Source organism: Melozone crissalis, unplaced genomic scaffold (genome assembly GCF_028551555.1).
Source record: "Melozone crissalis strain CALT ecotype California unplaced genomic scaffold, PUWL_Pcris_2 ptg000156l_1, whole genome shotgun sequence".
In the NCBI taxonomy this organism is placed as follows: Eukaryota; Metazoa; Chordata; class Aves; order Passeriformes; family Passerellidae; genus Melozone; species Melozone crissalis.
Genome location: NW_026535927.1, coordinates 128,864 through 153,914, shown reverse-complemented (window position 1 = coordinate 153,914; position 25,051 = coordinate 128,864). Strand labels below are relative to the sequence as shown.

Genomic DNA, 25,051 nt, shown 5'->3' with positions numbered 1-25,051 from the left:
TGCATGGGAAGGTTTCCAGCAGCTGGAACCACTGTGGGCTCCACCTCTGGATGTTCCCACCCTGTGAGCTCAGCTCTGCCTCCCAACCCCAAGAACATCCTGAAGCAGTTTCCTCACCCTCACAGCTGGGCAGGGGCCGGCTCCACTGGAAGTTGGGCTCACACTCCAGGGCCTCAGTGTCACTCAGGGTGTAGCCAGGGTCACAGCTGAATGTCACCAGGGCTCCCACGTAGAAATCGTTGCCGTGGCGCTGCCCGTTCACTGGGATGCCAGGGTCCAGGCAGTGGTCAGACTGCAGCTTCACAGCTGGGCACAGAAAACAGGGCACAGCACTCAGGTGGGCACTGAGGGGCTCAGGGGAAGCTCAGCCCACCCAGGGGACTGAGCCAAATGTTGGTGGTTGTCCCCAAGGTCAGAGGGTGGAAGGGAGAGAGGGAATTCCTCAAGGGAGGGGAGAGAGGGAAATCCCTGAAATGAGAGGATGGAGAGAGGGAAATCCTCAAAGTGAGAGGAGGAAAGGGAGAGAGGAAAATCACTGAAATGAGGGGATGGAGAGGGGGAAATCTTCAAAGTGAGAGAAGGAAAGGGAGAGAGGGAAATCCTCAAAGTAAGAGGATGGAGAGAGGGAAATCCCTGAAATGAGGGGATGGAGAGAGGAAAATCCTCAAAGTGAGATGAGGAAATGGAGAGAGGAAAATCTCTGAACTGAGGGGATGGAGAGAGGGAAATCCTTGAAATGAGGTGATGGAGAGAGGGAATTGCCTCAAAGGAGGGGAGGAAATGGAAAGAGAAAAATTCCAAAAGTGAGAGGATAAAGAGAGGGAAATCCTTCAAGTGAGAGGAGGAAATGGGGAAGAGGGAAATCCCAAAAGTGAGAGGATGGAGAGAGAGAATTGCCCTAAGGGAGGGAAGGAAATGGAGAGAGGAAAACCACCAAAGTGAGAAAATAAAGAGAAGGAAATCCTCAAAGTGAGAGGAAGAAATGGAGAGAGGGAAATCCTCAAAGTAAGGGGATGGAGAGAGGGAAATCCCTGAAATGAGGGGATGGAGAGAGGGAATTTCCCCAAGGGAGGAGAGGCCAAACCAGTCAGGGATGCCAGGAAAAGCAGAAACTGCTCCTCCACTGGCAACACCTGTGAGCTGCCTGGCACAGGGGAAACAAAACCCAGGGTGCCCTGAGGAGGCCGTGGTGCTGCTGAAGATTGGGAATTGCAGGGAATTGCTGGGAATTGCAGGGAATCCCATGAACAAGGGGTCCTTACTTTCATATCTGATCTGGAAGCCGATGTCAGAGTGGCTCTTGTCCGTGGTGAACAGGAGGTAGAGGTGGTTGCTGGTGCTGATCAGGAACTGGGGCACCTGGGTGCCATCATAGACCCCAATCAGGGGAGAGGAGTAGGAGCGGCCATCCCTCACCTCCAGGGTGTCGTAATTCACCTCTGTCTTGAACCTGGGAGGGACAGGAGGAAAATGAAACCCCAGCACTGCTCCCTTCTGCTCATTCCCTCCTGGAACCACCATGGGGACAGGGCTGGGTCCTTTCTTCTGCCTGAGTGTCTCACTGGGGGCACCTCACACAAAAATGCAGGGAATTCGGGGTCAGAGCAGGGAATTTGGGGGCAGAACCAGGGAATCTGGGAGCAGAGCCAGGGAATTTGGAGAATTTGGGGCAGAACCAGGGAATCTGGGGGCAGAGCAGGGAATTTGAGGGCAGAACCAGAGAATTTGGGGGCAGAGCAGGGAATTTGGGTTAAGAACCAGGGAATTTGGGGCTGCCCAAGGTGGTGAGCACCTGTCAAAGGTGATCTTGATGGGGTAGCCAGGCTGGGCCTCGATGACCCAGGCACAGCTCAGCGAGTCCTTGTAGAAGCCAGGCCAGCCTGGGGACAGGATGGTGCCACTGGGTGACGTCAGGTGGCCCCCACAGGGTGCTGGGGACACAAAAAGGACACAAATCCACACAATTATCCAGGCTGGAAAAGACCTTCAGGCTCATCCACCTCTAAACCAAATCCCTGAGTGCCACCTCTTTAAAATTGGGGTGAAAAATGTCACAGAGCTGTAGCCCCATGAGATGTCCCCACTTTTGAAACCCCGTCCCTGCATTTCTGTCCCCACCACGAGTTAAAAATCACCAGAGCCAGATGGAAAACCAACATTTACTGCTCAGAAATTGCAGTTTCAGCTCCAAGTGCAGACAGGGCCCCCCTGGGAGCCAGCAGGGCTGACCTTGGGCCCTGCTCAGGGTGTAAAATAATGATTGGATATAAAAGCAGAGGGAACTTCAAGGTCACTTGGCATTTCAGGTGGCAGAAAAATCCCTCCCAGCCCTGCTATTTGAGTCATGGCTTTGCTGCCACCAGGGATGTCACCAGAGCAGGGCATTAAATCCACCCCGTGGTCCCCAGTGCCACCAGCAGGAGCTGCAGGAACTTCTTGGCATTTTCTGGGAAAAAGACACAAGGTCTGAGAGACCAGAGGGACAAAAATCACATAAACTGTCAGGTTTGTCCTCTAAGGAGTCACCCAGGGCCAGCCCCAATGTCACCGTGCCCCTGTGCCAGCCCCAATGTCACCGTGTCCTTGTGCCACCCCAAAATGTGCCAGCCCCAATGTCACCGTGCCACCCCAAAATGTGCCAGCCCAAAATGTGCCAATCCCAATGTCACCGTGCCCCTGTGCCACCCCAAAATGTGCCAATCCCAATGTCCCTGAGCCACCCCAAAATGTGCCAGCCCCAATGTCACCATGTCACTGTGCCACCCCAAAATGTGCCAGCTCCAGTGTCACTGTGCCACCCCAAAATGTGCCAATCCCAATGTCCCTGAGCCACCCCAAAATGTGCCAGCCCCAATGTCACCATGTCACTGTGCCACCCCAAAATGTGCCAGCTCCAGTGTCACTGTGCCACCCCAAAATGTGCCAATCCCAATGTCCCTGTGCCACCCCAAAATGTGCCAATCCCAATGTCACCGTGTCCCTGTGCCACCCCAAAATGTGCCAGCCCCAATGTCACCATGCCCCTGTGCCACCCCAAAATATGACAATCTCAATGTCACAGTGCCACCCCAAAATGTGCCAACCCCAATGTCACCATGTCACTGTGCCATCCCAAAATGTGCCAATCCCAATGCCACTGTGTCCTTGTGCCATGCCAAAATGTGCCAGCCCCAATGTCACCATGCCCCTCTGCCACCCCAAAATGTTCCAGTCCCAATGCCAATGTGCATGACCCCATGCCCTTGTACCACCTCAAAATGTGCCAATCCCATCCCCAAATCTCCCCTGCTGCTCTCAAGGGTGACAGATCAAAGTCACTTGATCTCAGCTGGCTCCAAAGCAATTATTTTTCCTTTCTGCCCCAAAGCTGTGCTTGGTCTCCTGTCAGAATTTCCACCCTTTTCTCTGTCTCCTTCATTCCCATTAATTTATTTTTCAGGATTTTAGATCTCTGAGCTTTTCTCCTTGCTTAAAAAGGGTAATTAAAAGGTCCAGACTGAAGGGTGAGTCAAAGAACTCACCAGAGTGATCAGGAGGAGAAGGCAGAAGGTTATCACATATAAAAGTTGATTAGAAGTGTATTATTTAATGAATGTTTCCCTTCCACACTTAAAAAAATGTAAATTTCAAGGCTTGTGCTTTGAAAGGAACAGGAGGCCTGAATTAAACCTACATTTTGACAGGAGCAAAATTATTTAAGAATACAAAAATGTCCAGCTTTTTATTCTATAAAAGCTGTTGAAAACAATTGATTCCTTCCTTCAATCCCAAAGACAATGGCCAGGACTGTGCAATTCCTGCTGCTCAGGCAAGGCAGGGCCAATTACTCCAATTATTTCTCAATATTCCAGAGCTGCTTCTCAAGAGTTCAGCACTTGTTATTCAAATTGCTGCAAATACCAGAGCAGAGCATCACTTCCCTGAGAACACAGGGCACAGGAAGATTTTCAGTCCTAATGAGCTCCTTCTTCACTTCTTTTTTCCAGAGCAGAGGCTTGAAAGTCTTACAAAAGCTTTGAAATCTGAATTAAAGCCTTTAATTCAGCCCAGCTCCCCCCTTGGCAGGGTTGGCTGTTGTGGCCAGGAGATGGAAATGCAGAATTTTTGTCTCTCAGCTGCCAGAGCCCATTGAGAGAACTTCCGTCATGACACAAATATCAGATATTTTACATGGATCAAACACCAGGATGGGAAAACATCACCCTGGATCTTCCATTCCTTTTTGTTTCATTCCCTCCCTGACAGGAGCAGCAGGGAAGCTTTGAGGCATCACCAAACCAGAACCTTTTATTATTATTATTATTGTTATTAGAAAAATACCTGCTGTAACAAGAACTGATCATCAAATCATCAAAAAACCACAATAAAAAATATTCCCCAGCATTCATTCCACACCAAAAAAATTGGAAAATAAACAGAGCTCAGGAATATTTGAACTGAAACTTCCTCCCCAGCAAACTCCTCCTTCCAGAGGGGTGGAAAATTCTGGAAGGTGTTGGCTGGACACTGTGGAATGTGAGAGTGAGACCCGACAGGCAGAACCTTGATTCTGGACCCCAAAAGGCTGCAAAATTCCCCCCAGAAATATCTTTCCCTGAAGGAATGTTCACCTGGAGAGGAGAAGAGGAGGAGAGGAGGAGGAGGAAATGGGGAAAACCCCCTAAATTCCATAAGAATTAAAAATTAAAAGGGAGGGTTGTACATTAGAGGGGAATCTTTGGGATCAGGTGTTCTGGGAAGTCTGAATTTCTCAAGTACCTCAGAAATGGGGAAAAACCCTAAATTCCCTAAGAATTAAAATTAAAAGGGAGGGTTGTACATTAGAGGGGAATCTTTGGGAAGTCTGAACCTCTCAAGTACCTCAGAAATGGGGAAAGAGAGAAGGGAAATGCAGCTGGGAAACTGGGATAAAAAGGAGGCTGCATCCTTTAAAAATTGGAGAGATCCCAAGGGAATGCCCCATGGCCTCTCCCTTGATTGGAATAAAGTTCCAGGACTCCTCTGTCTCCTTTTGGCCATAAACCTCTATAGTTGTGGATGGATTTTCCTAACAACACCCATGGGAAGAGCTGAGATGGGTTCTTCAGCACCCCAAACCACCCCATGGGCAGCAGGCAGAAGCTCAGGCTGACCATCACAGCGCAGAAAAATTAATGGGAAAAACCGTTAAATTCCATAAGAATTAAGAATTCAAAGGGAGGTTTGTACATTAGAGGGAAATCTTTGGGATCAGGTGTTCTGGGAAGTCTGAACCTCTCAAGTACCTCAGAAATGGGGAAAAACTCCTAAATCCCCTAAGAATTAAATATCAAAAGCAAGAGTCGTATATTAGAGGGGAATCTTTGGTATCAGGCGTACCTCAAGTACCTCAGAAATGGGGAAAAACCCCTAAATTCTGGAAGAATTAGAAATTAGAAGGGAGGGTTGTACATTAGAGGGAAATCTCTGGGATCAGGTGTTCTGGGAAGTCTGAACTTCTCAAGTACCTCAGAAATGGGGAAAGAGAGAAGGGAAATGCAGCTGGGAAATTGGGATAAAAAGGAGGCTGCGTCCTCCAAAACTTTGAGTGGAATGCCCCATGGCCTCTGCCTTGATTGGAATAAAGTTCCAGGACTCCTGTGTCTCCTTTTTGGCCACAAACCTCTGGTGTTTGTGGATGAATTTTCCTAACAACACCCACGGGAAGAGCTGAGATGGGATCTTTACCACCCCAAACCACCCCAAACCACCCCAAACCACCCCAAACTACCCCATGGGCAGCAGGCAGGCGCTGGGGCTTACCTTCGCAGCGCAGCACGGCGTTGTCCCACACCACGCTGCCCTCCTGCAGCACGCAGGTGACGCTCTCGGCACCGTGGGTGCGGATGAAGCCCTCGTCACACAGGAAGGACACGGAGCTGCCCAGCTGCAGGCTGTCCCCAAAGCGCTTCCCGTTCACCGGCACGCCGGGGTCTGGGCACTCGTTGTGCCGGAACGCTGCCAGCAGCAGGAGAGAAACAGAAAACAGGAGAATCAGCAACTTTTTGTACTGTCCCCCCGACCCTGTCCCCAAAATGAGGGTGTTGCACCCTCAAATTGAGAAAAATTGAATTTTTCCCCTTCCCAGTGCCAGGAGGAGGAGGAGATGCCCAGATAATAATAATAAATATAGAATATTTAATAAAAAATTAATATAAGATATAATCTAAATAATAAAAATATAAGATATATAATATATAATAATCAAGCAATAACTAATATATATTAATTAATATGAAAGATAAGATTATATATTATATAATATAGGATCATAAAGTAATTATTAATATATAAGACATAATCATAAAGTAATTATACAATATATAATCATAAAATAATATAACCATAAGTAATGAAAGTACAATTAATATATAATATATAATCATAAAGTTAGCCTTCTGACAAGATGGCTAACTTTATGATTCTATATAATATATATATTATACAATATCTTTCTATATATATAATATATATAATATAGAAATTTCATATATGTATATATGATATGTATATGTATATATTATATATACATATACATATATACATATACATATTTACATATACACACACATATATACACACACACACATATATATATACACACACATATATACATATATATGTATACACATATATACATATATATATATATATATATAATATGCACCATCCCTCCCCACCACACAAACCCAACACACACTCACTGGTGAAGGTGATGTTGAACCCTCTCTTCTCCATGGAGTGGTCAGTCTGGAACTCCAGCCTGGCCACGTGGCCACTGCTGGTCAGCGAGGAGGGGATGTGGCTCCCTGAGAAGGTGCCCAGCACGGGGGACTCGGCCGTGGCACCGTCCTTGACAGCCAGGAAATCAAACTGGGGCTCCACGTCGAAGTCGTTGAAGGCCAGGTGGATGCGGCTCTCGGGGTTGGCGATGATCAGCCACACGCAGTGCAGGCTGCTCCCGTACTCCTCGGAGTAGTTGGGCGACAGCACGGTCCCCGACGGGCTGGTGAAGTTGAAAAAGCAGGAAACTGCAAAGGGAAAGTGGCATCAGTCCCCACAGCTGGCCCTGCCCTCAGCCTCCTCACTGGGATATTCACAGTTCCTGCTCTGAGGCTGCCTCAGGAGGGAAAATGTGATTTCAGGCTGCCAGAGCCCACTGACAGAAATTCTGTCATCACAGAAATATCAGCATTTCATGTGCATCAAAAACCAGGAGGGGAAAACACCACCCTGGATCTTCCATTAGTTCCCTTCCATTTGTTCTTTATTTCCCTCCCTCACAGGAGCAGCAGGGAAGCATTTGGTCACCACTGAATCAGAATATTTTGGTTATCAGTAAATCAGAATCTTTTGGTCATCACTGAATCCAAATCTTTTGGTCACCACTAAATCAGAACCTTTTGGTCATCAGTAAATCAGAATCTTTTGGTCACTACTAAATTCAAATATTTTGGTCACCACTGAATCAGAATCTCTTGGTCATCACTAAATCCAAATATTTTGGTCACAACTAAATTAAAATATTTGGGTCACCACCGAATCCCAATCTTCTGGTCACCACTGAATCTAAATCTTTGGGTCACCACTAAATCGGAATATTTTATTCAGGATTTTAGGTGGATTTGCCATTTTCCAGTCCCTTCCAGTTCTATTTAACAGCAGGAAGAAAATGCCTCTTAGGTGGGATTTGGCATTTTCCTGGTGAATTCTCTCAGGAAAACTCCCAAAAATCCAGTGGGTGACTTGAGCTGGTGCAAAATAAAACCAGCATGGAACCAGCCAGATTTTGCCTCAACATTATTTTTTTTTTTTTGCTGTGGCCACATCCCAGCACAATCCCACAGAACTTGGGAGCAAGGAACCAGCTCAGCCACTCTGGGCACTGCTCCAGCCTCCGCTGCTGCTGTCCCTGGCTCAGCTCTGTCACCCACAGGTGACACATCCATCCCCAGGGTGCTGCAGGCTCCTCGGGGGTTTGCTCACAATAAAATCTGCCCTTTCCATCTGCTGAGCTCGTTTTTCCCCCCTCTGCATTCATCAAACTCCTTCCGTGCACACCAGGGAGTATTTGTGGGACAAATGGAGTGCTTGGAGAAGGAGCTGGGAGTTAATCTGCTTTGTCTGCGTCCTTGGGAAATCGTTCACACCTGGTTGAGCACTGGGAGAGGTGGAACAGCCCAAGAACGTTCCCAAATGCTGAGGTTTGGGACAAACCAGAGGAATCTGCAGCTCTGGTGGAGGGGAAGCTCTTCCCACCACAAATAAATCCCTGATTTCTGCTGGTTCCCAAAAAGCCACGGAAATAATTAAAACCATGTTTAAAATGAAGCTGAGGGGCAGAACATGCATGAAAAACCCTTCAAGCTCTCCAGGGGTTCAATCCATCCCAAGCTGCAGCTGCCAAGGCCCATTAATTCGGGAAGGCAAGGCTGCCTTTGGAGTGCAACCTGCCCAAACTTTGGGATATTTTATGTACGGATGCTTTGCTCATCCCTTTTCCCCACCGCCACCCGTGGTAAAACCCATTATTGGGAACATCCATCTCCCTAATTCCTGGCACAGAGGATGAGCTTGGCTTGGGGTTGGCGTTTAGACAATTATTTGGATCAGTGCTCTGCCTCCCTCTGTTATTTTCCCTCTGTCTCCCCTCACCACTTAATGGGCTGGGATCAAACAATTCGGACGTTCCTGTGACGTTATCAAGGTCACGGAGCTGCACAATCCATTCCCTGCTCTCAAAGCCACAAAGAGAGCAGATTAAAGGGAAAACAAACTGCAAAACATCCTCAGGATTTTTTTTCTGGGCTCTCTCTCTACCAGATGCTGAAATATCAGGGGATGCTGTCAAATAATTCTGTCAGCATAAGCACGGTGTAATCTGCCTGAGGAAAATTGAAAATAAATTCATTTGCACCCAGGGAAATGTCTCAGCAGCAGGGATGAGGTGTCTCCTCTAAATTTTTAAATCCAAAGGGGTGAATTAGCATTCAGCCAGGACCTCCAGCAGCCCAGCAAGAGAGAGGTGCAGTCGCTAGTTCAGAAAATAAAACAACAAAGGACTTGCTGACAAAGGGGAGAGGAGCAGAGCGAGGGAAGAATATAAAATTAACCTTTGCCAGATAAAACAAAGTGACAGATTAAAGAGGAGCTGATAAAAAAAAAAAACCACAAAACCCTCCAAGAGTCTCCACTGCAGGGAAGTAAACGAGGATTTTGATTTTCCATAAGATCAGTGAGGAGAAATGCGAGTTGGAACTGGAGGGCCAAGCTGTGGCCAGGAAAAAGCTCCCCTTGATGGAGAGGGGAGCTGGAATCACATCCCAGAGGGGAACATCCAGCCCAGGGAGCCACAGGGTTCATGAACAACACCACGGAGGCTGTGAGATGATGATTTTCTTCATCTGGTGAGGCAGAGGAGGTTTTCCCTCACTTGGAAGGAGGTTTCCCTCACTATGGAAGGAAGTTTTACCTCACTGTGGAAAGAGGTTTTCCCTCTCTGTGGAAGGTTTTCCTTCACTGCAGAAGGAGGGTTTTCTTCTATGTGGAAGATTTTTCTTCACTGTGGAAGGAAGTTTTTCCTCTCTCTGGAAGGAGATTTTTGGTCTCTGTGGAAGATTTTTCTTCACTGTAGAAGGATGTTTTCCTTGCCATAAAAGGAGATTTTTTTTCTCCCTAGAAGGAGATTTTTCCTTATCATGGAAGGAGGTTCTCCTTCTCTGTGCAAGGTTTTCCCTCACTGCGGAAGGAGATTTTTCCTCTCTGTGAAAGGAGATTTTTCTTCTCTCTGGAAGGAGATTTTTCCTCACTATGGAAGGTGATTTTTCCTTATGTGGAAGGAGGTTTTCCTTCTCTGTGGAAGGAGATTTTTCCTTACTATGGAAGAAGGTTTTTCTTCTCTGTGGAAGATTTTTCTTCACTGCGGAATGAAATTTTTCCTCTCTCTGGAAGGAGATTTTTCCTTACCATGGAAGGAGATTTTCCCTCTTTGTAGAAGATTTTTCTTCACTTGGAAGAAGGTTTTCCATTGCTGTGGAAGAAGGTTTTTCCTTGCTGTGGAAGATTTTTCTTCTCTGTGCAAGGCTTTTCTTCACTATGGAAGGAGTTTTTCCCTCACTTGGAAGGGGGTTTTTCTTCTCTGTGGAAGGAAATTTTTCCTCTCTCTGGAAGGAGATTTTTCCTTACCATGGAAGGAGGTTTTCCATCTCTGTGGAAGATTTTTCTTCACTGTGGATGGAGGTTTTCCATTGCCATGGAATAAGGTTTTTCCTTGCTGTGGAAGGAGATTTTTTTCTCTCTCTGGAAGGAGATTTTTCATTACCATGGAAGAAGGTTTTCCTTCTCTGTGGAAGATTTTTCATCACTATGGAAGGAGGTTTTCCCTCACTTGGAAGGAAATTTTTCCTTACTATGGAAGGAGGTTTTTCTTCTATGTGGAAGATTTTTCTTCACTTGAAAGGAGTTTTTCCCTCACTTGGAAGGAGGTTTCAGCTCTGCCCCTCCAGCCTCCCTGCAGCTGCACACTGGGACAAACCAGGAGCTGTTTAACAGCGTGTCACAGGCAGGGCCAGGCTGTCAGGAGGAAGAGGATGGAGACAGCCCAGCTGCACCTGGAGCATCCCAAAGAGCCCTGAGCAGCAGGAGCCATCCCCAACATGACAGAGGCCAGCCCTGCTGCCTGCAGCTGCCCATCAGCAGCCCTGGCTGCAATTAATATTCATTACCCTTGTTAAATGCCAGCAGAGGCCATTTCATTATGTGCACAGCACAGGGGCCTGTTTACAAAGCTGCCTGTGTCAATAATTTTTTTTTTATTTGTCGATAATTGCTACATTTGCCAATAATCCTTATTGCTGACCAATTACTGCAAAGGCAATGAGAAAAATCCCTTTATTAAATACAGAATAAATCACAGCAGACACAGAGCAGCGAGACCACGGCATGAATGAACCAGCACAGGGATTTGTTCACGTTATCACAAGCAGCACCAGGATTCTGCTTGGTTTAGAGCAGTGAAACAAGGAAGGAGCAGCTCCTTGGTTCTTTTTTTGGGAGAGAGATATGGATGTGAACATGGAGCAGGCAGGAGAAATTCCTGCAATTCTCTCTTTTCTCTTCTCTCTTCTCTTTTCTCTCTTCTGTTTTCTTTTCTCTTTTCTCTCTTCTCGCTTCTCTTTTTCTCTCTTCTCTTTCTCTTCTCTCTCTTCTCTTTTCTCTCTTTCTCTTTTCTCCCTTTGCTTTCCTTTCTCTTTTCTCTCTTCTCTTTCTCTTTTCTCTCTTTCTCTTTCCTCTCTTTTCCCTTTTACTCTCCCTTCCCAGATCCCACCTCTCTCCTCCTGTTCCTGCCTCCATCCCTGCTCATCCTTCAGGAGAACCCAGGGCTGATCCCAAAGTGAGGTCACACCACAGGAGCAGGGTCAGGAGCTGAAAACCAAGCAAGGAATCCTTGGAACAACTGCAGTTTCCATGGAAACAATCCAAAATTCTTGACTTTCCTCTCAGTTTTTAGATCCTGCTCCCACAGACCTCTTGGGAGAGAGCTGGGAGACAGGAGTGGATTTTCTGCTTTGCATTTCAATTTTTTTTCCAAAAATTCCTCCTTGGTGATGGGCTGGGAAAGCAGGACAGTGCTGGAAGCTCAGGGCACTGCTCCAGCTGGGCAGCGAAGTTCTTCACATTTTGTATTTTCCTCTTCCTGTATCTGTTATTCCAAGGGCAAAAAAAAGATAAAAATCTGCATCTCATGGTGCCTTTTCCTCCTAAAAACCTTGTGGCACCTCAGGGCAGGTGGGAGGTGAGGGAAGGAGTTTGGAGCAAAATTAACCGGGAGGGTTTTGTCATTTCAGAGCAACAAAACTCAGCTCAGTCTGGGGGTGGGACTGCAGGTATGAGGAGAAGAATGAAAACCAGGCAGGTTTTGGGAAGCAAATCTTGAGGAAAATATCACAGAATTTAAAATAGATGTGCAGAGAAGAGCAGGTTTCACTGCCACCCACTCCAGCAGGAGCAGGGCCTGGCTTTGGGAAGGAGCTGAAGTTTTAAAAAACTTAACTGGGAACTGCTGATCCCCACTGGGACAGGGCTGGATCCTGCAGCCATCTGCTCCTGAAAAGCTTCTGCACCTTCCTCTCCTGAATTCCCATCATTTCCAACAGAGCTCTTCCTCTCCCAGCAGCTCCCTTGGGAATTTTGGCAGTGGCCACAAGAAAGTGGAAGTTTGTGGGCATTTTTTTGGCCCAAAAAAGCCTCGTGGTGCTGCTGTTCACCTCTCCCTGCCAATGCTGCATGGGACTGTCCCTCAGGGGCTGGGGGGACACTTTTGGGCAGCCACCACTTTCCTGTGGCAGATTTTTTTGGCAGGAATAACTGGGATGTTAACGAACACATTTATCCCAAATCCATTAAATATACCTAGCAATGAATACATTTATCCACATCTGTTCCCAATCTATCCAAACATTCCCAGGAATGAAGATGTGTTAAAAAACAAACCCAGGAACACACTCATTTATCCCAAATCCACTCACACATACCCAGGAATTAACACATTTGTCCCCAGTCCATTCAAAACCAACCAGGAATGAACACGTTTCTCCCCAAACCCAAACCCTCCCAGAAATGAACAGATTTATCCCCAAATGGAATCAAACACTGCCAGGAATGAATAGATTTGTTCCAAATCCATTCAAACACTCCCAGAAATGAACATGTTTATCCTCAATCCATTCAAACACTCCCAGGAATGACCACATGAATCCAAAACCCAATCCAACATTCCCAGGAATGAACAGATTTATCCCAAATCCATTCAGACATTCCCAGGAACGACCACATTAATCCAAATTAAATCAAACACTCCCAGGAATGACCACATGAATCCCAAACTCAAACATTTCCAGAAATGAATGTGTTGGCTCCCAATCCATCCAAACATTCCCAGATTTATCCCTAAACTTTCCTAGGAATGACCATATGAATCCCAAATCCATTCAAATATTCCCAGGAATGAACAGATTTATCCCAAACCCAATCAAACATTCCCAGGAATGACCACATGAATCCCAAACCAAATCCAACATTCCCAAACCAAATCCAACATTCCCAGGAACAACCACGTTAATCCCAAATCCATTCAAACACTACCAGGAATGACCACATGAATCCCAAACCCAAACATGTCCAGAAATGAATGTGTTTGCTCCAAATCCATTCAAACTTTCTCAGATTTATCCCCAAATCCAAACATTCCTAGGAATGATCACATGAATCCCAAACCTACTCAAATATTTCCAGAAATGAACATGTTTCATTCAAACATTCCCAGGAACGATCACATGAATCCCAAACCCAAACATTTCCAGAAATGAATGTGCTTGCTCCAAATCCATCCAAACTTTCCTAGATTTACCCCCAAACCTTCCCAGTAATGACCACAACGATCCCAAAACTGCTGAGCGACGCCAACCAACCCAACCCTGCTGGGGTCAGTGCAGACCCTTCCCATTCCCAAGAATTTTGGGGCCCAAATCCACTCCTTTTACTCCCCTCCCTTTTACTCCCCCACCATTAAATTCCCTGTCAAACACGAGGCGGGTCCAGAAAAACCTGAATTTTCCAAGTGTGATCCCAACAAACTGAAGCTGCAGCAGAAATTCTGGAAGGACTCTCCCAGAACTGGCAGAGGGCACCTGAACCAAGGCAGGAACTCTGCCCAAGGAGGTGACAATGACATTTATTGTCACTCCAAGTGCCACAATTATCCCTCGTGGAAAATGACAGCACTGCCTGGCACGGGTCAAGCACACAGAGGGAAATGCAGGGTGAAAATTTGGGAAAAGCAGGAGGAGAAGGGAAGGGAAGAACAAAGATCCCTCAAAGATCCTCTCACTGCAGAACCCCCCCAGGAGCACCAGGGCCCTGCTCTTTCTGTCAAATAAACCTGATTCAGTGAATTTTGGGGACAAATAAAACCAGGAAATGAGGGGTTTTATTCTCTACTCCACACGAGGATGTTTGAACAGCAATTCCCACCCTGGATCTCTCCCTCACCACATCTCCATCCTCAGTGTCAGCAGCTCCAGAGCTGGAATTATGGAGCTGATTCTCTGTTTATAAACTGAATAATCTCCCCAGCCACAGGATATTCTATCCCCAAATCAGAGCACAAGGGTTTTCGTTCAGGGATGTTCATCCAATGTCCCCCCAAGCCTGTTTTGCTGAGAAAAAGGAACAAATTCTGTCCAAAAATCAAGTTCTGGGTGTGGAACTGCCCAGGCCTGTGACAGACACCACATCCCCCAACCCTGGAAATGCCATTTTTAAAGCCAAAAACAAATTATGGAGTTGGTTCAAACAGTGCAGGATGGTGCAAGACAGAGAGAAGAATTTCAGCCATCACCCAAAGCCAGACACTCAAACTGTACAGAAAGACACCCAAACTACAGATACAAACATCCAGACATCTAAATTGTACAGAAATAAACACTCACACGCTCAAACTGAACAGGAATAGACACCTAGACATCTGAATTGTACAGAAATAAACTCCCAGACACCCAAATTTAACAGGAACAGACACTCAAACACCCAAATTTAACAGGGGAAAAAACATCCAGACACTCACATTGAACAGGAACAGACACCCAACCATCCAAATCTCACAGAAACAGACACCCAAATACCTAAATTGTACAAAAATAAACACTCAGACACCCACCCACACTGAACAGGAACAGACACCCAGATGGAACAGGAACAAACAGCCAGATACACACAATTGCACAGAAACAGCCATGCAGACACTAAAATTGTACAGAAACAGATCCCAGACACTCAAATTGTACAGAAATAAACACCTAGACTTGCAAATTGTATAGAAATAAACACCCAGGCACTCAAATTGTACAAAAATAAACACCCAGGCACTCAAACTGTACAGAAATAAACACCCAGACACCCACAAAGTACAGGAACAGATACCCTGACACTCAAATTGGACAGAAACAAACATTCAGACACCTAAATTGTAAAGAAACGGACACCCAGAAACTGATATTTTAGAGTCAAACACCCATACTTAAGAGGAACACACCCACAGATACCCCAAAACCAACCAGACTCCCCAAATTCCACAGGAACAACCCCCCAACACCCAAATTACAAAGAGACTACCCCCAAACCCCAAATTTCAAAGAAACAAACCCCCCAAATCCAAATTTCACAGAAGCAAAAGGGTTCCCTCATTTCTCCCCCTCACATCTGATGTTCTCCCAACATTTCCCACCTGGAATTCAAACACATTTTGTCCATTTTGTGACCCCTCCTGCTCCACAATAAATCAGGAGTGAAGGTCAGGAGGGGTCTGTGAGACATTTTTCACATTTTTCCCATTGCCTGCACATTGTTTTTTTGATCCATTAATATCCCAAGAGCCACAGAGAACAGATCACACTGGAATTATTGGAACTGAAAGATTCCTGCCATGCTTTGCATGGATGGGGCTTGATTTGATCAACATCAATAATCCTTTTTAACCAAAAATCTCCTTTTTACTCTGTTACCACCCAGTCCTGCTGCCCTGAGCACAAACCACAGGTTTATCCTCATTTCAAACTCTCAGCACCAGCCTCAACCACACCAACTTGTCCAAATTCACCTGAAATTCCAAGAAATTAAAAGGAAAAACCAGCACAGGACCAGTCTAACACTTCCCACCTCCCAGGAAAAACTCCAATATTTTTTTCCTCAGCAGCACCTCCAGCTGATTTGCTTACAAATAAAAAAAACCAAACAGGAAGGGAGGGATGGCAGCTGGAAAAGGGAGGACTCAGAGGAATTGCTTCCTTTCCCCAGGTATTTCTCTGAGCTTAAATAAATATTTGAAAATAAAGGCACTGAATCCAAACTGGTTCTCCCCCTTCTCCATGACCCCCAATTTTCTCCCAACTCTCCAGACCCTCTGCAAAACCTGTTTTTTTCCCCCCCAGCTCCATCTTTTTCATGGATTAGCTCCTGTCACACCACATTTTCACTGGAATTCCACCCAGTTTGGCACCTGAACTTCTAAAAAGAACATTTTTGCTTTCTCCCTCTGCATTCTCCCCTCCCTCAACTGCATTTTCCTGGTTTTTTTCAGGTTCAGCCTCACTCCCCTGCTCCAACAAGGCCCAGATTTTAACAGAGCCAACAAAAGTAGAAAAGGAGATTTAAAAAAAGCAGAAAAGGAGATAAAAAGAAGAGTGAGGTTATCACCAGCTGGGGGAAACAGAGGGAAAACTCTGGGGAAAATTCCTGCAGGAAGGTCCTGTCAGGGCAATAAAGCAAATTGCTCAATATATCTACAGAGGACACTGAGAGCATTGAAACCCCACAGGGACTGGGCAGAACTCCCATTTCCACCCCAAAATGTGATCCTGAGTCACCACAGAGAGCAGAATATCCCAAACCTGCTGAGAATGGGGCAACAAATGTAAAACTGAGGCCCAGCAGGAGGGAGCCTGGAGAGGGTCGGATCATGAGGGAAAAAATGAGGGGGTAAAAAGAGAATTCAGGTTTAAGTTGTGAATTTGGCCGTGTCCTGTCTGTGCTGGCCACCAAGGACTTGATTTTCCCTCAGGGCAGGGCAGAGAGAGCACTGAAGAGCCCAAATCTCTCTCTACAAAGAGAATTCAAGTTTAAATCTGGAATTTGCTGGGTCCTTTCTGTGCCAAGGCCACCAAGGACTGATTTTCCCTCAGAGCAGGGCAGCACAGCCCAAATCTCTCTTTGCAAACAGAATCCATGTTTAAATTGTCAATTTGGCCGGGTCTTGTCTGTGCTGGCCACCAAGGATTTGATTTTCCCTCTGGGAAGGGAAGGGAGAGCCCAGCACAGCCCAAATCTCTCTTTGCAAAGAGAATCCAGGTTTAAATCTGGAATTTGCTGGGTCCTGTCCACCAAGGGCTGATTTTTCCCTCAGGACAAGGCAGAGAGAGCCCAGCACAGCCCAAATCCATCTCTACAAAGAGACCCCAGGTTTAAATTGTGAATTTGGTCATGTCCTGTCTGTGCTGGCCACCAAGGACTTCATTTTCTCTCAGGGCAGGGAGAACCCAGCACAGCCCAAATCAATCTCTACAAACAGAATCCAGGTTTAAATTGTGAATTTGCTGGGTCCTCTCCACCTGGGGCTGATTTTTCCCTCAGGACAAGGCAGGGAGAACCAAACACAGCCCAAATCCATCTCTACAAAGAGACTCCACGTTTAAATGTGGAACTTGGCCATGCCCTGTCTGTGCTACCACCAAGGGCTGATTTTTTTCCCTCAGGACAAGGCAGGGGGAGCCCAGCACAGCCCAAATCTCCCCTGCCCTGCCCAGTGAAGACCCCAAACCTGTCCCCAAACTGGCTGAAGGTGCCACGGGGCAGGCGCCACCACCTCGGTGTCCCCTCAGAGGGCACCCAGGGCACTGCTGACCCACTTACAAACACACACAGGTTTCTGAGCAGACCACTGGCTGCTCTTTTGGCAGGTGATGCTTTTGTGGCCCTTGAGCTCGAAGGCGGGCTGGCACTGGAAGTGCAGGGTGTCGCCGTGGCGGAAGCGGGAGCCCTCGCGGCGGCCGAAGGCGGGGACGCCGGGGTCCCCACAGCTGCCCTGGTCAATCTCTGCAACGAAAAACAACACGGGGTTGGGTGAGGGAAAGGGCTGGGAGAGAGAAAACAGAGAATTTGGGTGTGGGGAAGGGGTTGGAAGACAGAAAACAGGAATTTGGGTGTGGGGAAGAGGGTGGAAGAGAAAGAACACAGGGTCAGGGTGTTGGAAGAGGGAACAGAGAATCTGGGTGCGGGAAAGGGGCTGGAAGAGAGAAAACAGGATTTGAGTGTGGGAAGGGGTTGGAAGAAAGAATTTGGGTGTGAGGAAAGGGCTGGAAGAGAGAGAACACAAAATTTGGGTGTGGAGAAGAGGCTGGAAGAGAGAACATAGGATTGGGGTGTGGGAAGGGGCTGGAAGAGAGAAAACACAGGGTTTGGGTGTGGGGAAGGAGTTGGAAGAGAGAAAACAGAATCTGGGTGTGGGAAGGGGCTGGAAGAGAGAATTTGGGTGTGGGGAAGGGGCTGAGGCCCAGCTGGTGAAGCCCCCACAGGTTGTGGCATCCCAACCCCGATTCTCTCCTAAACCCCATTCCCATTCACACAGAGTTAATCCCTCTCTGATTTGGACTCCAAATAAACCCCAGGCACAATTTCCTGTTACCTCCTGCTCCCCTCAATCCCATTTCCAAAAGGCTCCCTGCCCTGGATCATTATTAGCTCCAAAAACTTCATTCCTTCATTCCTCCTTAGTGTTCCCACATTATTTATCTGCTCCACTCTCCTTTCCACTCCCAATCCTTTGTATTTATCCCCAAAAACTTCATTCTTTCTGAGTATTTCCACATTATTTATCTGCTGCTCAATCCTCTCCCAATCCTCTTGGTTTTTAGCTCCAAAAACTTCATTCCTTCATTCCTCTTTAGTGTCCCCACATTATTTACCTGCTCCACTCTCCTTTCCACTCCCAATCCTTTGGATATATCCCCAAAAATTTCATTCCTCCTGAGTGTTCCCACATTGTTTATCTGCCCCACACTCCTTTGCCAATCCTCTGGTTTTTAGCCCCAAAAACTTCATTCTTTCATTCTTCCTTAGTGTTCCCACATTATTTATCTGCTCCACACTCCTCTGGTTTTTATCCCCATCATCTCTGATCAGTCTCGCTGTCTTTTTCCTCCCCGTTTCCAATTTCTTGCACCAAATTGGAAATTTCTTTTCTGACACTTCCTTTACAGAGGCAAACCACGGGAGCTGAGATTTGCATGACTCCCTCTAATATCCCAATTTGGCTGGAATAACAACAAGCACCCTCATTATTATTCTGGCTCCAGGCAACTCCACATCCAGGTGTATTTTGAGCAGAAGTCACGGAGCTTCTGCTGCATCTCGAGCTGAAAACTCACTGCTAGCTAATGAAGCATCCCCAAAATAATTTAACATAAATTAATATTAAAAGTTTTCATGAAACAGGCTGAGGTTTTTTGCCTCTCAGTGAAAGCACTTTGCCAGGATTTACAGATCTTCCTGCACACTTTCCAAATCCGACTGTTTAGGAGCTGCACTTGCACATTAGGGATGGAAAATGAAAATTTTGGGTGTTAAAGCTGCACTGAACTGTTCATTCCTCCCCTCAAAAAACGCACAAGGCCAACAGTGCTTAGCATGAAATGAAAATTCAGCTGGAAAACTCAAGGAATAGCAACGAGCTGGGATGGGAGGGAGTGGATGTGGAACATTTATCAGCGTGTCTGATGGGGACCTGGGGGCTGGGGATGCTCCCTGCTGCCACTCAGAACACCCTTGGCTGTCATCCCTTCCCTTCCACACCCTGGAACCTGGAAATGCAGTGAGCAAGTGCCAGGGATGGCAGCCCTAAAACTCCACAAGTGGAAATAAAAATTCCCATTTTGGCAGCCCCAAAATTCCACCCATGGACACAAAAAATTCCCATCCTGGCAGCCCTGAAACTCCTCCACAAACGGACACAAAAAGTTCCTGCCTGACCCCATCCTGGCAGTCCCAAAATTCCACACATGAACACAAAAAATTCCCATCCTGGCAGCCCCGAAATGCCCGCACAAATGGATATTAAAAATTCCCGTCTTGGCAGCCCCAAAACTTCGACACACGGACACAAAAAATTCCTAATTTTGGCAGCCCCAAAACTCCACACACCAACACAAAAAATTTATGCCTGACCCCATCCTGGCAGCCTCAAAATTCCACACGTGGACACAAGAAATTCCCATTTTGGCAGCCCCAAAACTCCTCCACAGATGGACACAAAAAATTCCTGCCTGACCCCATCCTGGCAGTCCTAAAATTCCACACATGGACACAGGAAATTCCCATTGTGGCAGCTCCAAAATTCCACACACAGACATAAAAAATTCCCATTTTGGCAACCCCAAAACTCCACAAATGGACACAAAAAATTCCTGCCTGAGCCACGGCAGCCCCATCCTCCTGAAGGCCACGGAAGCTTCCCAGAAGGGTCAGAGATGCCAAAACCCCAGAGCCAACCCCAAATGTTTCCCTCAGCTTGGGCTGGTGGCCCTGCAGGGATGGGAATCACAGGAATTCTGCACCAAGCAGCTCCAGCTTGGGGAAAAGCAGAATTTCCAGAGCTGGAATTCCAAAGGGAACTGGGAATGTGCAGCATCAGTAAAATCAGGATGTGCTGAGGGCATCAGGAGCTCAGAAAAAATGCAGCCAAGCAAGGTAAAATCAGCATTTTGACCCTTGGATGAGAGAGAATCAAGACATCACTGCAGGGTCTCCTCCCTCCTCACCCTTTCCTGTCACTCTGCACGACCCCAACTCAAATAAGTGGGTTAAAAATGGGAGGAAAATGAGGAATTAGAGCTCCCAATTCCCACCCTCTCCTTGTCAGCAGCAGGCAAACACAGCTCGAAGGTTTCATCACCTCACAGAGGTCAGGAAATTGAATTTATTCGGCAATTCCATTTTTTGACCTGAGAAAAATCCCCTGGTTCCTGCATTTCTTTGTGTGAGGGAGTAAAATCCATGAAATATTGAGCAGGGCAGAAGTTCCATTTAAAAAAAAAAAAAGGAGTGATTCAAAAATATCAAAACATGTTACTTCAATAAGATTGAAACATTCCTCCTGATGAATGTTTAAAGTAAAATCACTTCCACATTAGAATAATAAAAGTCAAAACTAAACAAGAACATCCAAACCAAGTGTTTTGACATTATTGAAAGGAAACAAGTTGACATGAATCTTTCACAGCTTTCTCCATCAAATATTATTCATACAAGGGGAAATTTTTGTCAAAACTGCATTTTCTGAGGGAAAAATGTAGCAGCAGGAATTTTGCAGAGCTCTTTGTGATGTTTGGCTGAGGGTGGTGGGTGGGAAATTGGGTGAGGAATGAGAAAAAAAAACTCCCTCACACCTCCCCAAATCCAGGATGCTCCTCCCTGGGAATTCCTGTTCTTGCCTGCATCATTTCTGAAGGAAAATGAGGATTTTTCTGGGGAAAATGAGGATTTTTCTGAGGGGAAAATAAGGATTTTTCTGAGGGGAAAATGAGGATTTTTTTCTGAAGGAAAATGAGGATTTTTCTGAGGGGAAATGAGGATTTTTTTTCTGAGGGAAAATGAAGATTGTTCTGAGGGAAAATGAAGATTTTTTCTGAGGGAAAATGAGGGGTTTTCTGAGGGAAAATGAGGATTTTTGGAGCTGCCAGCAAGTCAAACTCAGTTTTCTGGAAGGGGTAGCCACAGGGTGAAGGATTTTTGAGACTGTGGAAACCCCACAAATCTCATCCCCAGCCAGGAAACACCCAGGAAAATATTTTACCTCACACACAGGTTTTGTACTTAAATGAACTTGCTTAATTAATTAATGCTTATGGTGTCAGGTAGGAATTTAGGGAGGAGGGTGTTTCTGTTGCCTTTTAGTTTCTGCCTCCAAGAATGAATGAAAATGATCCCATTTTTATCTCATTCCAGCCCAAAGGATTTTACCTCACACTCAGGATTTTGTACTTAAGTGACCTTGGCTTAATTAATTAATTAATTAAAGCTAATGGTGTCAGGTAAGAAAATGGAGGAATCAAGACCAGGGTGTTTTTGTTGCATTTTAGTTTCTGCCTCCAAGAATGAATGAAAATGATCCCATTTTTATCTCATTCCAGCCTAAAGGATTTTACCTTACACACAGGATTTTGTACTTAAATGACCTTGGTTTAATTAATTAAAGCTTATGCTGTCAGGTAGGAATTTAGAGGAGGGTGTTTCTGTTGCCTTTTAGTTTTTGCCTCCAAGAATGAATGAAATTGGGTGATTTGTTGGGAAAACTCCTTGCCCTGGAGCTGGTGCCTTCAACATCCATCAGGATATTCCTGCAGAATTCCCAGCCCATTCAACCTTTATTTCTTCTACTGTTGAACCTGAGTTTATGCCAAGCAACAGCATAAATGTAAATGAATTTTATAAATTGCTGTGGTAAGAACAGAAACATCACAAAAAACTCCACCAAAAACCAGAACAAAGCCAAATTGTAATTCACTGTCTCATTGTTTTAATAGAAAGCCAGAAGTTCAAATTAAAACCAGATTTATGGGCGCTCCCACACTAATTTAATTTGGATTTCTGCTGGAATTGGGAAGGAGCTGAGTCAGGTCTGAGCCCCCTGCTGCAGGCAGGGGATGATTAAAAGCTGTTTATTGTCAGGGGAGTGCTGAGCAAGGCTTTGGCTGTGGAGAGCTGGAATTCAGCCCCACGGTGCTAAAGAGGCTTAGGAGCTCTGCAGGGCTGGAGGTGGAGATTTCCTCCCCTGCCCTTTCTGCTTTTCATCAAACTTTTTCATCTTACCACAGGAATTGATACAATTGATTTACCTTTATGCTCTTGCTTGGAATAAACTCCAGTTCTTCAGCAGAAGGAATAAGGATTTTATTTTTCTTTTTTTTCAAACTTTGCTGGGATGAGCTGCTGCTTCCTGCAGCTCTTTTGCCAATTATCCAGGTGGGAATCCAGCCCTGGATTTATCTTATTTTAGGTTCTGCATCTCCTGCCTCACTGTTTTGTTGGTGTTGGGGTCTCTGAGGAGGCCAAGGGTTTTCCATCCCTGTTGCTTGGCTCTCCCATTAAATTAAATTTAATTTAAATTAATTGAAATTTAATGGCTTGAGTTTGTCACAAAGCAGGAGCCACAAAAGGGCTTTGAGCTCTTTTTGCCAACGTTCCTGGTGTTTAAGCCTGGCCTAAAGCTCAGGACAGGGTTTAATGCGATGCTGGTCCTAGCAAAACCAGGCCCAGTGCTGCACCTGCTCTGCTGTTTTTGGGTGGCAGGGAGGGGCAGGAAGGGATTTTTCCTTTTAATTTACCCCTTCCTTGCTGAGTTTCCTCTTTAGATCCTTTTTTATCTCCTTCAGGGAATCCCAGACTGGTTTGGGTTGGAAGAGGCCTTAAAGCCCATCCTGTTCCACCCCACCATGGGGTCAGAACACGCCAACACCCATGACAGCAGCAAACACAAGCTTAGGCCAGACTTGAGCACTCACATTTTGCTGGATTCTGGGAAGATTTTTTTTAAAAATCCCAATATTAACTTTTATTAACTTTGATTTCACCTGAAACAGCTCAGTTTAAAAGCAGCTGACACCAGAGACCTGCTGGAACCAGAGATTCCCCATCCCATCCCTTCCCACAGGCACAACCTGTTGCTATCAGCTGAAATTCCCCTTTTTTTTCCCAATAAAACACCTGAAATGGCAATGGGACAGCCCTCACCCAGCCTGGATGGGAAAGGAAACTCTTAAGGAAAAAAATAAAAAGAAACAAATCTGCAGAGCTTTGATTTATTTAGAGGAGCTCCCTTTTCTCCCCAATCCCTGCACCCATTTTGATTTATTTAGAGGAGCTCCCTTTTCTCCCCAATCCCTGCACCCATTTTGATTTATTTAGAGGAGCTCCCTTTTCCCCCCAATACCTGCACTGATTTTTGATTTATTTAGAGGAGCTCCCTTTTCTCCCCAGTCCCTGCACCCATTTTGATTTATTTAGAGGAGCTCCCTTTTCTCCCCAATATCTGCACTGATTTTTGATTTATTTAGAGGAGCTCCCTTTTCTTCCCAGTCCCTGCACTCAACTGGTCCCTGATATTTTGGGAAAAGGGGAATTGGGAGGGAGGAGCCTGGGTTACCTTCGTAGGTGGCTTTGAAGCCCAGCAGGTTGCTGACACTGTCGGTCTGGAACAGGAGCCACATCTGGTGCTGGGTGCTGACAATGAGGTCAGGGACTGTGGTGCCTGTCAGGCTGCAAAAATAAGTAAGAAAAATAAATTAAAATTATATCATATACAAAAATTAGTTAAAATAATAATTATTTAAAATATTATATGTTTATATTAATTATATATTGGTAAATTATACTGTTATTAAATTATATATTATAGTAATAAAATATTGTTAGCATTATAAAATTAATAGTAACAATATGATAATATAAAGACATAATAATATAATATGTTAAATTATAATATTATTAAATTATATATTAATTGAAATAAAGTATAGTATAACATAATATAATATTACATAATATTACATAATATAAAATATGATTATAATAATTAAATATATATAATAATATAAATAACAACATATTACATAATAGATAATATAATAAAGATATAATAAAAATACATAATATAATGTGTAAAATATTATATAATTATAAATAATATATAAATATTGTATGATTATAAAAATATAATAGAATACATAATAATAGAATAAAAACAGCCTCAAAGTGGCCTCAGATTCATCACCCTCAAATAAAGGACTCTGCAGGAGAAGGAAATGCCAAACTAATTAAGAATCACCCCAAAAACCTGGGAGATTTTGGAGCCTGGTGAAAATCCTTCCATGTTCAGTCTTGCCCCACCACCCTCAGTGCAATAATTACAATTCCCTGCTGTTGTTGGATCAGATCACCCAGCAGCCAAAGGAATCGTTTCCCTGCTCATTGAGGCAAAACATCAGCAAACAAATCAAATTCCCAGGAGCCAAAGTGAGCCCTGAGTGACTGAATCCCCTGAACTGCCCTCGCAGCAGTTTGCAGGAGCACAGAAAATGACTTTCCATCCATTCCCTGCTCCATTGCTGCACTGAGAGAAGTTTCTAGGAAAGGAAAAAAAGCACACAGAGTGTCGGAATCCAGAACATTCCTCTGGCTGCCCTGGCTTATTCCAGACACTGGCAGGGGGGCACAGAGACCTTGGCACGGAGTCACAAACACCTGAGCCTTTGATTTTAGCCCATGGAAACAATTACCAACTTTGTGTGAAGATTTAAAAGCCACAAGAGTTTGAGTAGAATGATAGTGAATTTATCACAGGGTGAATATGTAGAATTTTACAGTTTTTAGAATGGGGGTTCAAGAGGCAAGATGGAGGAATCTGGGTGTGATCTGTCCTTCTCCTTCT

At 45.3% G+C, this 25,051-nt stretch overlaps 1 pseudogene; it reads right to left on the bottom strand.

Annotated features, from left to right (window-relative positions):
* The window catches only part of LOC128948755 (CUB and sushi domain-containing protein 2-like), a 137,947-nt pseudogene that overhangs the window by 83,824 nt on the left and 29,072 nt on the right, over window positions 1–25,051 (bottom strand).